Here is a 13283-nt window from a genome sequence, read left to right as displayed (position 1 = left end):
TGCCATGGATCACCACTGGAGGCTTCGGGCCATGGATCATCACTGGAGGCTTCATGCCATGGATCATCACTGGAGGCTTCGGGACATGGATCATCACTGGAGGCTTCGGGCCATGGATCACCACTGGAGGCTTCGGGCCATGGATCATCACTGGAGGCTTCATGCCATGGATCATCACTGGAGGCTTCGGGACATGGATCATCACTGGAGGCTTCGGGCCATGGATCATCACTGGAGGCTTCGGCCCAACGATCACCACTGGAGGCTTCATGCCATGGATAATTTTTTTATTTTTTTATTTTACCTTTATTTAACCAGGCAAGTCAGTTAAGAACACATTCTTATTTTCAATGACGGCCTGGGAACAGTGGGTTAACTGCCTGTTCAGGGGGCAGAATGACAGATTTGTACCTTGTCAGCTCGGGGTTTGAACTCGCAACCTTCCGGTTACTGGTCCAACGCTCTAACCACTAGGCTACGCTGCCGCCCTGGGGGCTTCGTGCCATGGATCACCACTGGAGGCTTCGGCCCAACGATCACCACTGGAGGCTTCGGGCCATGGATCATCACTGGAGGCTCCGGGCCATGGATCATCACTGGAGGCTTCATGCCATGGATCATCACTGGAGGCTTCGGGAGGCCCAACGATCACCACTGGAGGCTTCGGGCCATGGATCATCACTGGAGGCTCACGGGCCATGGATCATCACTGGAGGCTTCATACCATGGATCATCACTGGAGGCTTCGTGCCCAACGATCACCACTGGAGGCTTCGGGCCATGGATCATCACTGGAGGCTTCGTGCCATGGATCATCACTGGAGGCTTCGTGTCATGGATCATCACTGGAGGCTCCGTGCCATGGATCATCACTGGAGGCTTCGTGCCATGGATCATCACTGGAGGCTTCATGCCATGGATCATCACTGGAGGCTTCGTGCCATGGATCACCACTGGAGGCTTCGGGCCATGGATCATCACTGGAGGCTTCGGGCCATGGATCATCACTGGAGGCTTCGGGACATGGATCATCACTGGAGGCTCCGTGCCATGGATCATCACTGGAGGCTTCGTGCCATGGATCATCACTGGAGGCTTCATGCCATGGATCATCACTGGAGGCTTCGTGCCATGGATCACCACTGGAGGCTTCGGGCCATGGATCATCACTGGAGGCTTCGGGCCATGGATCATCACTGGAGGCTTCGTGCCATGGATCATCACTGGAGGCTCCGTGCCATGGATCATCACTGGAGGCTTCGTGCCATGGATCATCACTGGAGGCTTCGTGCCATGGATCATCACTGGAGGCTTCGGGCCATGGATCATCACTGGAGGCTTCATGCCATGGATCATCACTGGAGGCTTCATGCCATGGATCACCACTGGAGGCTTCGGGCCATGGATCATCACTGGAGGCTTCATGCCATGGATCATCACTGGAGGCTTCGGGACATGGATCATCACTGGAGGCTTCGGGCCATGGATCACCACTGGAGGCTTCGGGCCATGGATCATCACTGGAGGCTTCATGCCATGGATCATCACTGGAGGCTTCGGGACATGGATCATCACTGGAGGCTTCGGGCCATGGATCATCACTGGAGGCTTCGGGCCCAACTGATCACCACTGGAGGCTTCATGCCATGGATAATTTTTTATTTTTTTATTTTACCTTTATTTAACCAGGCAAGTCAGTTAAGAACACATTCTTATTTTCAATGACGGCCTGGGAACAGTGGGTTAACTGCCTGTTCAGGGGCAGAATGACAGATTTGTACCTTGTCAGCTCGGGGTTGAACTCGCAACCTTCCGGTTACTGGTCCAACGCTCTAACCACTAGGCTACGCTGCCGCCCTGGGGGCTTCGTGCCATGGATCACCACTGGAGGCTTCGGCCCAACGATCACCACTGGAGGCTTCGGGCCATGGATCATCACTGGAGGCTCCGGGCCATGGATCATCACTGGAGGCTTCATGCCATGGATCATCACTGGAGGCTTCGGCCCAACGATCACCACTGGAGGCTTCGGGCCATGGATCATCACTGGAGGCTCCGGGCCATGGATCATCACTGGAGGCTTCATACCATGGATCATCACTGGAGGCTTCGCCCAACGATCACCACTGGAGGCTTCGGGCCATGGATCATCACTGGAGGCTTCGTGCCATGGATCATCACTGGAGGCTTCGTGTCATGGATCATCACTGGAGGCTCCGTGCCATGGATCATCACTGGAGGCTTCGTGCCATGGATCATCACTGGAGGCTTCATGCCATGGATCATCACTGGAGGCTTCATGCCATGGATCATCACTGGAGGCTTCGTGCCATGGATCACCACTGGAGGCTTCGGGCCATGGATCATCACTGGAGGCTTCGGGCCATGGATCATCACTGGAGGCTTCGGGACATGGATCATCACTGGAGGCTCCGTGCCATGGATCATCACTGGAGGCTTCGTGCCATGGATCATCACTGGAGGCTTCATGCCATGGATCATCACTGGAGGCTTCGTGCCATGGATCACCACTGGAGGCTTCGGGCCATGGATCATCACTGGAGGCTTCGGGCCATGGATCATCACTGGAGGCTTCGTGCCATGGATCATCACTGGAGGCTCCGTGCCATGGATCATCACTGGAGGCTTCGTGCCATGGATCATCACTGGAGGCTTCGTGCCATGGATCATCACTGGAGGCTTCGGGCCATGGATCATCACTGGAGGCTTCATGCCATGGATCATCACTGGAGGCTTCATGCCATGGATCACCACTGGAGGCTTCGGGCCATGGATCATCACTGGAGGCTCACTGGAGGCTTCATGCCATGGATCATCACTGGAGGCTTCGGGACATGGATCATCACTGGAGGCTTCGGGCCATGGATCACCACTGGAGGCTTCGGGCCATGGATCATCACTGGAGGCTTCATGCCATGGATCATCACTGGAGGCTTCATGCCATGGATCATCACTGGAGGCTTCGGGACATGGATCATCACTGGAGGCTTCGGGCCATGGATCATCACTGGAGGCTTCGGCCCAACGATCACCACTGGAGGCTTCGGGCCATGGATCACCACTGGAGGCTTCGTGCCATGGATCATCACTGGAGGCTTCGTGCCATGGATCATCACTGGAGGCTTCGTGCCATGGATCACCACTGGAGGCTTCGGGCCATGGATCATCACTGGAGGCTTCGGGCCATGGATCATCACTGGAGGCTCCGTGCCATGGATCATCACTGGAGGCTTCGTGCCATGGATCATCACTGGAGGCTTCGTGCCATGGATCACCACTGGAGGCTTCGGGCCATGGATCATCACTGGAGGCTTCATGCCATGGATCACCACTGGAGGCTTCGGGCCATGGATCATCACTGGAGGCTTCATGCCATGGATCATCACTGGAGGCTTCGAGACATGGATCATCACTGGAGGCTTCGGGCCATGGATCATCACTGGAGGCTTCATGCCATGGATCACCACTGGAGGCTTCGGGACATGGATCATCACTGGAGGCTTCGTGCCATGGATCATCACTGGAGGCTTCGAGACATGGATCATCACTGGAGGCTTCGGGCCATGGATCATCACTGGAGGCTTCATGCCATGGATCACCACTGGAGGCTTCGGGACATGGATCATCACTGGAGGCTTCGTGCCATGGATCATCACTGGAGGCTTCGGGACATGGATCATCACTGGAGGCTTCGTGCCATGGATCATCACTGGAGGCTTCGGGCCATGGATCATCACTGGAGGCTTCGGGACATGGATCATCACTGGAGGCTTCGTGCCATGGATCATCACTGGAGGCTCCGTGCCATGGATCATCACTGGAGGCTTCGTGCCATGGATCATCACTGGAGGCTTCGTGCCATGGATCACCACTGGAGGCTTCGGGCCATGGATCATCACTGGAGGCTTCGGGCCATGGATCATCACTGGAGGCTCCGTGCCATGGATCATCACTGGAGGCTTCGTGCCATGGATCATCACTGGAGGCTTCGTGCCATGGATCACCACTGGAGGCTTCGGGCCATGGATCATCACTGGAGGCTTCATGCCATGGATCATCACTGGAGGCTTCGAGACATGGATCATCACTGGAGGCTTCGGGCCATGGATCATCACTGGAGGCTTCATGCCATGGATCACCACTGGAGGCTTCGGGACATGGATCATCACTGGAGGCTTCGTGCCATGGATCATCACTGGAGGCTTCGGGACATGGATCATTACTGGAGGCTTCGGGCCATGGATCATCACTGGAGGATTTGTGCCATGGATCATCACTGGAGGCTTCGTGCCATGGATCATCACTGGAGGCTTTGTGCGTGGAGCAGGTACAGGACGTACTAGGCTGGAGAAACGCACTGGAGGTCTGGAGCGTAGAGCTGGCACAACACGTCCTGGCTGGATGCTCACATTAGCCGCAAATGCGGGGTGCTGCCACAGAGCGCACCGGGCTGTGGATGCGTACCGGAGACACAGTACATGTAACTGCAAAGCATGGTGCCTGAAGGGTCACACACTCCTCAAAGTGACTGTCTTGCTCCAGACTCCAACCCCTCCAAACTCTTTCATCCCTCTCCACTGCCAACCACTCCTCGCTCAAACGGTCCAAGAATTCCTCCTCTGTCTCGGAGTCACCCCTCAGTACCAACGCCCACGTCATCTGCCCACCCCTCCAAAAAAATGTGTGGCTGCCTCTCGGGTTTCCGTCGTGTCCTCTCCTCCTGACCACGCTGCTTGGTCCGTTTGTGGTGGGATCTTCTGTAACACTCGTTAGATGAATTAGACCCAGGTGCAGCGTGGTAGGCGAACACCTTACTTTTATTCAAATGAACACCAAAAATACAAAACGAACTTAAAGTTCTGCAGGCTATACAGCAACTAACAAAAATCAAGATCCCACAAACTAAAGTGAGAACAAGGGCTGCCTAAGTATGATCCCCAATCAGAAACAACAATAGACAGCTGCCTCTGATTGGGAACCATACCCACACAAACTAGAATTCCCACCCAAATCACATCCCGACCTAACCAACTAGAGAAATAAAAAGGCTCTCTAAGGTCAGGGCGTGACATCTGATCAGCAGTTATCTTAACTACAGATTGTTACACCAGACAATGTGATTTAACCAAAGATATTTGGTGTCCATTACTGGGAGTTAAATGAGAGGTACTGTTTGGTGTCCATTACTGGGAGTTAAATGAGAGGTACTGTTTGGTGTCCATTAGTGGGAGTTAAATGAGAGGAATTGTTTTTTTGTGGCACAGAGACTTTTCCACCAACCTTGGCCGGTAGGGATATCCTTGTCTCATCGCGCACCAGCGACTCCTGTGGCGGGCTGGGCGCAGTGCACGGTGTTTCCTCCGACACATTGGTGTGGCTGGCTTCCGGGTATGATGCGCTTGGTTGGGTTGTGTATCGGAGGACGCATGACTTTCAACCTTCATCTCTCCCGAGCCCGTACGGGAGTTGTAGCGATGAGACAAGATAGTAGCTACTAAAAATTGGACACCACAAAATTAGGAAGAAAAAGGGGTAAAAATTCAACTGCAAAAAGCAAAACAAAACAAAGATGACAAGCAGCACATTGGGGTGGACACCCACCCATCTCTGTTACCATGACGAGCAGCACATTGGGGTGGACTACCCACCCATCTCTGTTACCATGACGAGCAGCACATTGGGGTGGACACCCACCCATCTCTGTTACCATGACGAGCAGCACATTGGGGTGGACACTCACCCATCTCTGTTACCATGACGAGCAGCACATTGGGGTGGACACCCACCCATCTCTGTTACCATGACGAGCAGCACATTGGGGTGGACACCCACCCATCTCTGTTACCATGACGAGCAGCACATTGGGGTGGACACCCACCCATCTCTGTTACCATGACGAGCAGCACATTGGGGTGGACTACCCACCCATCTCTGTTACCATGACGAGCAGCACATTGGGGAGGACACCCACCCATCTCTGTTACCATGACGAGCAGCACATTGGGGTGGACACCCACCCATTTACATTTGACATTTAAGTCATTTAGCAGACGCTCTTATCCAGAGCGACTTACAAATTGGTGCATTCACCTTATGACATCCAGTGGAACAGCCACTTTACAATAGTGCATCTAAATCTTTTAAGGGGGGGGGGGATGAGAAGGATTACTTTATCCTATCCTAGGTATTCCTTAAAGAGGTGGGGTTTCACCAAGCACATTGGGGTGGACACCCACCCGTCTCTGTCAATGAGAGCAGACTTGAGATAGACAACATGTCTATTTGTGTGTTTCTACATCTGAGACACTTTCAGATACACTGAAATGTACTACACTGTTCATACCATCTTTTTTGTATGTTATTTTTTACCTTATAACAGTGTTGTTGAATACTCGGTTCTCTTGAATCATGAAATAGTGTACACTCTTGTGTATTTTAGATACTCGGTTCTCTTGAATCATTTAAATAGTGTACACTCTTGTGTATTTTAGATACTCGGTTCTCTTGAATCATTTAAATAGTGTACACTCTTGTGTATTTTAGATACTCGGTTCTCTTGAATCATTAAATAGTGTACACTCTTGTGTATTTTAGATACTCGGTTCTCTTGAATCATTTAAATAGTGTACACTCTTGTGTATTTTAGATACTCGGTTCTCTTGAATCATGAAATGGTGTACACTCTTGTGTATTTTAGATACTCGGTTCTCTTGAATCATTAAATAGTGTACACTCTTGTGCATTTTAGATACTCGGTTCTCTTGAATCATTAAATAGTGTACACTCTTGTGTATTTTAGATACTCGGTTCTCTTGAATCATTTAAATAGTGTACACTCTTGTGTATTTTAGATACTCGGTTCTCTTGAATCATTAAATAGTGTACACTCTTGTGTATTTTAGATACTCGGTTCTCTTGAATAATTTAAATAGTGTACACTCTTGTGTATTTTAGATACTCGGTTCTCTTGAATAATTTAAATAGTGTACACTCTTGTGTATTTTAGATACTCGGTTCTCTTGAATAATTTAAATAGTGTACACTCTTGTGTATTTTAGATACTCGGTTCTCTTGAATCATGAAATAGTGTACACTCTTGTGTATTTTAGATACTCGGTTCTCTTGAATCATGAAATAGTGTACACTCTTGTGTATTTTAGATACTCGGTTCTCTTGAATCATGAAATAGTGTACACTCTTGTGTATTTTAGATACTCGGTTCTCTTGAATAATTTAAATAGTGTACACTCTTGTGTATTTTAGATACTCGGTTCTCTTGAATCATTAAATAGTGTACACTCTTGTGTATTTTAGATACTCGGTTCTCTTGAATGATGAAATAGTGTACACTCTTGTGTATTTTAGATACTCGGTTCTCTTGAATCATGAAATAGTGTACACTCTTGTGTATTTTAGATACTCGGTTCTCTTGAATCATGAAATAGTGTACACTCTTGTGTATTTTAGATACTCGGTTCTCTTGAATCATGAAATAGTGTACACTCTTGTGTATTTTAGATACTCGGTTCTCTTGAATCATTTAAATAGTGTACACTCTTGTGTATTTTAGATACTCGGTTCTCTTGAATCATGAAATAGTGTACACTCTTGTGTATTTTAGATACTCGGTTCTCTTGAATCATGAAATAGTGTGCACTCTTGTGTATTTTAGATACTCGGTTCTCTTGAATCATGAAATAGTGTACACTCTTGTGTATTTTAGATACTCGGTTCTCTTGAATCATGAAATGGTGTACACTCTTGTGTATTTTAGATACTCGGTTCTCTTGAATAATTTAAATAGTGTACACTCTTGTGTATTTTAGATACTCGGTTCTCTTGAATCATTAAATAGTGTACACTCTTGTGTATTTTAGATACTCGGTTCTCTTGAATCATTTAAATAGTGTACACTCTTGTGTATTTTAGATACTCGGTTCTCTTGAATCATTAAATAGTGTACACTCTTGTGTATTTTAGATACTCGGTTCTCTTGAATCATTTAAATAGTGTACACTCTTGTGTATTTCTATATACTCGGTTCTCTTAAATCATTAAATAGTGTACACGCTCCTGTATTTTAGATATCAGAAGAGCGTTTGCTGGTATGGCACGTCTCCTGGAAAGACATGGTTGTGATGTTAACGTTTGCCACTTTTTGTGGAAGGGACGTTTGGGCATCACACCTTACTTGGTAAAGCTATCAATCGAATGAGACCGGCTAGCGTATTAAGTAGTGACAATGAGGGGGGAGCAGCTTTTGAGAGGGAAGAACAGTCAACAAAGTGAATGGGCTAGAGGGGGAGGGGGGGGGGGTCTAAGTAATGTGTGAAAAGTTTTATGACAGCAATTCTTACACAGGAGATTTAGGAGAAAATTGAATCACTCTCATAAACAACAATACATTTCCAGTCTAAGAACAACCCTGTACAACCAAAACCGCTCATTTCAAAGTACGGTCTGTAAACCTCCCCCAGACCATGGACTTTGACAGATCATTATTGTGTGACGATCGTCTGAAGAAGTAGACCAAGGTGCAGCGTGGTAAGTGTTCATGATCTTTAATACTCAGAAGGAATATCGAACGTCACGTTCTGCCGGCTTCACAGAGCTAACAAAAAAACAAGATCTCACAACACAGGTGGGAAAACAGGCTGCCTAAGTACGATTCCCAATCAGAGACAACGATAGACAGCTGCCTCTGATTGGGAACCACACTCGGCCAAAACAACAAAGAAATACATAACATAGAATGCCCACCCCACATCACACCCTGACCTCACCAAATAGAGAAATAAAACGTCTCTCTAAGGTCAGTGACACTTGTCAATAGTAGAAGGGGCTGTTTATAGACGCGTCTTTGTGTTTGGAGAATCTGCAGGGAGAAGAATGAGGTGGTCGTGTACATTACTGTTGGAGTCTTGATTTTGATACCTTTCAGTGTTCCTTTGCTGGTTTCTGCCCCCCCCATCTTGTTGTGTTCCGTAACCGCAAGGTGTCTCCTCCCTCATATGTGTGTACCCACAATGCTTTGGGGTATTTGTCAGCAGGGCACTGTGAAAGGACTCCACTTAAACTGAGTTTTACAAAGATTAAAAGGTCAAAAGAGAAGAGGGGTAGACTAAATTCACGACATGGTCCGCAAGGTTCTCTGTGGTCCCTCAGGCCACCTCTAACCACCTGTAACCCCATAACACCAAACCATAAAAACACGACTCAATTCATGTTTATTCCATGCTGACGGTAAATGGAGCTATCTTAGCCGTCGGCTTGTAAATATTTTGTCCAACTTACCTTCACCTTGTGCAGAGCTAAGGGGTTGGAAGCACATGTTGGTGGAATCAGATTCTATGACCACACCACTAATTGTATTGATCTCTATTAGAGTGGCTAGTTAAGCATACCTAACATGGACATTTCAATATCGTCAACTTGCCGTTAGCTTACGAGCATCACTAAATTGGCAGCAAGGTTGCTAGTTAGCCAGCTGAGACTGTCTGAGAACCGACCATAGACAATTTATACACATTCATCATTGCTACCAACACACAAACAGAGAGTGAGCTAGCTATATATCGACAATTTTATTTTTCCCAGACAAGGGTGGAATAGATGGCTACCAGATGGCTACCAGATTGAGCTACTCTTATTTGCTAACATTAGCGAGTTTACGTTAGCTACCACCAGTCAAAGATAGAACCAACATGGCTCATACCTCTGCTGAAGGTAGCTACCAGTCTAGCAGTGACTACCACGGCACAGGCCAAATTGATTGACGGTGTGTGTATATCAAAATATATAATTTAGCTGATAACTATATGCCATTGGCAGAGTCATGGTGAAATCTCCCTTTAAACAATTAATTGACCTGTCTAAATAGAGTTATAGTAATTGATTAGTAATTGTTATAGTAATGGATTAGTAATATTGTTATAGTAATTGATTAGTAATAGAGTTATAGTAAATGATTAGTAATAGTTATAGTAATTGATTAGTAATTGTTATAGTAATTGATTAGTAATAGAGTTATAGTAATTGATTAGTAATATAGTTATAGTAATTGATTAGTAATAGAGTTATAGTAATTGATTAGTAATATTGTTATAGTAATTGATTAGTAATAGAGTTATAGTAATTGATTAGTAATAGTTGCAGTAATTGATTAGTAATAGAGTTATAGTAATTGATTAGTAAGTTATAGTAATTGATTAGTAATAGTTATAGTAATTGATTAGTAATAGTTATAGTAATTGATTAGTAATAGTTATAGTAATTGATTAGTAATAGTTATAGTAATTGATTAGTATTAGTTATAGTAATTGATTCATTTTCGAGTTATAGTAATTGATTGTTAATAGTTATTGTAATTGATTAGTATTAGAGTTATAGTAATTGATTATTAATAGTTATTGTAATTGATTAGTATTAGAGTTATAGTAATTGATTATTAATAGTTATTGTAATTGATTAGTATTAGAGTTATAGTAATTGATTATTAATAGTTATTGTAATTGATTAGTATTAGAGTTATAGTAATTGATTATTAATAGTTATTGTAATTGATTAGTATTAGAGTTATAGTAATTGATTGTTCATAGTTATTGTAATTGATTAGTATTAGAGTTATAGTAATTGATTGTTAATAGTTATTGTAATTGATTAGTATTAGAGTTATAGTAATTGATTGTTAATAGTTATTGTAATTGATTAGTATTAGAGTTATAGTAATTGATTGTTAATAGTAATTGTAATTGATTAGTAATTGGCTACAGCATCTAAGTAGATACTTATTTTTTTTAACCGAGCCAAATCAAAGGTTAAATGATCTGCTCTATTCCTCATCAGTGGACGGACTGCATAAATACATATAATGTTTAAATTGTAAGTTTATGCTTGTCGTTTTTGCTTAGTACCCAGGGCAATGGTGCTGAGAGAGTGGTCATGTGGTGAATGCAGGGACACCAGAGATATTCTTGGAAAAGGGAAATTTGAGAGAGACGGCATTCATTCAGTGAGGAGAGAGAGAGAGAGAGACAATAGCGCCTGTGTGTATACCAACATCCTACAGCACATTGTCTTGGTGGGCTAAGTCAGGAATTGTTTTGAAAATAACTGCGCTAAATACTCGTCTGTTTGTGATGTCAAAATTGTGACAAATGAGCAGTGTAAAATACACACATTTAGTAAGTCAGAGAATTAGTAGGACTTTTCTCTCTTTGTGTGTGTGTGTGTGTGTGTGTGTGTGTGTGTGTGTGTGTGTGTGTGTGTGTGTGTGTGTGTGTGTGTGTGTCTGTCAGGATGGGAGTTTTAGGGTTCTGGCTGTGGCAGGATCTACGCCAGATCAGCTTCTATTTCATGGACATCCTGGTCTCCAGCCTCCGCAGAAACCTACAGATCAGGTACAACACAGACAGAACAACACAGACAGATACACAGAAACACTAGAGATTCATATTTTGTGTCTGTGTCAGAGCACTATGTACAGCACATCCTGTATGTATATATCTGGTGTGTGTGTGTGTGTACATGGTGTGTGTGCATGAAGTGTGTGTGTTCTCAGGGTACGACCACCTCTCTTCCTGCCCGTGATAACAGAGGTGCGGGCGGGGGTACGAGGGTCTGGAAGAGACCCCCCAGGGACAGATGTGTTCCACCCTCCACCTCTCCTCTTTCTCACCACCTCTCTCCGTCCTCTCCTCCCTCACCAGACTCCATCACAATCTTACTCCGCTTGGATCTGGAGCGAGAGAAGGAGGCGGAGACGGCCCCCACCATACCTCTCTATCCTGGGCTGAAAGAGGGGAGGATGAAGAAAGAGAGACCTTGCTTGACCCCCCCCGGCACCCCATCCTAATAAAACAGACCTTGGTTGACCCCCCCGGGACCCCAATCTAATAAAACAGACCTTGGTTGACCCCTCCGGCACCCCATCCTAATAAGACAGACCTTGGTTGACCCCCCTAGCTCCCCATCCTAATAAAACAGACCTTGGTTGACCCCCTAGCCTCCCATCTTAATAAAACAGACCTTGGTTGACCCCACTAGCACCCCATCCTAATAAAACAGACCTTGGTTGACCCCCCTAGCACCCCATCCTAATAAAATAGACCCTGGTTGACCCCCCCCCCCTAGCCCCCATCCTAATAAAACAGACCTTGGTTGACCCCCTAGCCCCCATCCTAATAAAACAGACCTTGGTTGACCCCCTAGCCCCCCATCCTAATAAAACGGACCTTGGTTGACCCCCTAGCCCCCCATCCTAATAAAACAGACCTTGGTTGACCCCCCCCAGCACCCCATCTTTATAATAGGGTATTCACACTAGACTAAACAGATTCTGTAAAGACTTTGAGAGAATACCCTCAGACAGACCGTTTACTAAAATGTAAAATGCTAACTTCTTACGTCTCGACCTCTACCTACATGCTTAGCCATGAGAATTCAGAAATCAGAATTTAAGCAGACTAAAATAGTTGCCTAGTGAACCAAAATATTAAAGGACAAGCATTAAGCTTACCACATGCTTCCTAGTCGAACCAGTTTGAGTATATATTAAGATGTCATATTGTGATGCTTTGGTGCTGAGGAGAGTTTTCTTCTCCCGTCTGTTCCAAGTACACACCTTATTTTAGTTTTAATCTTGAGGCTTGTCGGAATTCAGTAGCCGAAGTGTTTTGGCCAACAGCAGGGATTCTTCAATGAACCGTGTCTTGTCGTTCAGACGATTAATTTTCATGCACATTTTGTCCACTTGAGAAATACTGCACCAACATCTTAGTTAGACGTAGAACTGTGTGACTAAGATCTTCTCGGCAAAAACGTCAAAATTAATTACCGATTTTTTTGGGGGGGGGAGGTCATTTTTTCTCGTTTTTCAAGCAAAGGTATTTGAAGGAATTATCCACAGACATTCCCTTGGCCTAGCCGAGTTCTGCTAGGAACTAACCAAACCTACTGTATGTATGCAAACTCTTTGAGCCGATGTCAACCTAGTTGCCTAGGATTTTTGTAGTCGACTCCCAGTGGTCAAGGAGTCGAGGGAATCAACTCTTTTGGATTCGACTCCCAGTGGTCGAGGAGTCGAGGGAATCAACTCTTTTGGATTCGACTCCCAGTGGTCAAGGAGTCGAGGGAATCAACTCTTTTGGATTCGACTCCCAGTGGTCGAGGAGTCGAGGGAATCAACTCTTTTGGATTCGACTCCCAGTGGTCAAGGAATCGAGGGAATCAACTCTTTTGGATTCGACTCCCAGTGGTCGAGG

The 13283-nt window shown here is 45.8% G+C and overlaps 1 long non-coding RNA gene across 1 annotated transcript in view; it reads left to right on the top strand.

Moving 5' to 3' along the window:
• The window catches only part of LOC127913054 (uncharacterized), a 40721-nt gene extending 28596 nt beyond the window's left edge, over nt 1-12125 (top strand). The window contains exons 3-4 of the long non-coding RNA XR_008084445.1: nt 11319-11420; nt 11730-12125. This is a non-coding gene — a long non-coding RNA (uncharacterized LOC127913054). The remainder of the gene's footprint in view (nt 1-11318; nt 11421-11729) is intronic.
• The last annotated feature ends 1158 nt before the right edge of the window (nt 12126-13283 follow it).

Source organism: Oncorhynchus keta, chromosome 28, assembly GCF_023373465.1.
Source record: "Oncorhynchus keta strain PuntledgeMale-10-30-2019 chromosome 28, Oket_V2, whole genome shotgun sequence".
NCBI classification, from domain to species: Eukaryota; Metazoa; Chordata; class Actinopteri; order Salmoniformes; family Salmonidae; genus Oncorhynchus; species Oncorhynchus keta.
This window is presented reverse-complemented; position numbering and strand designations above follow the sequence as displayed.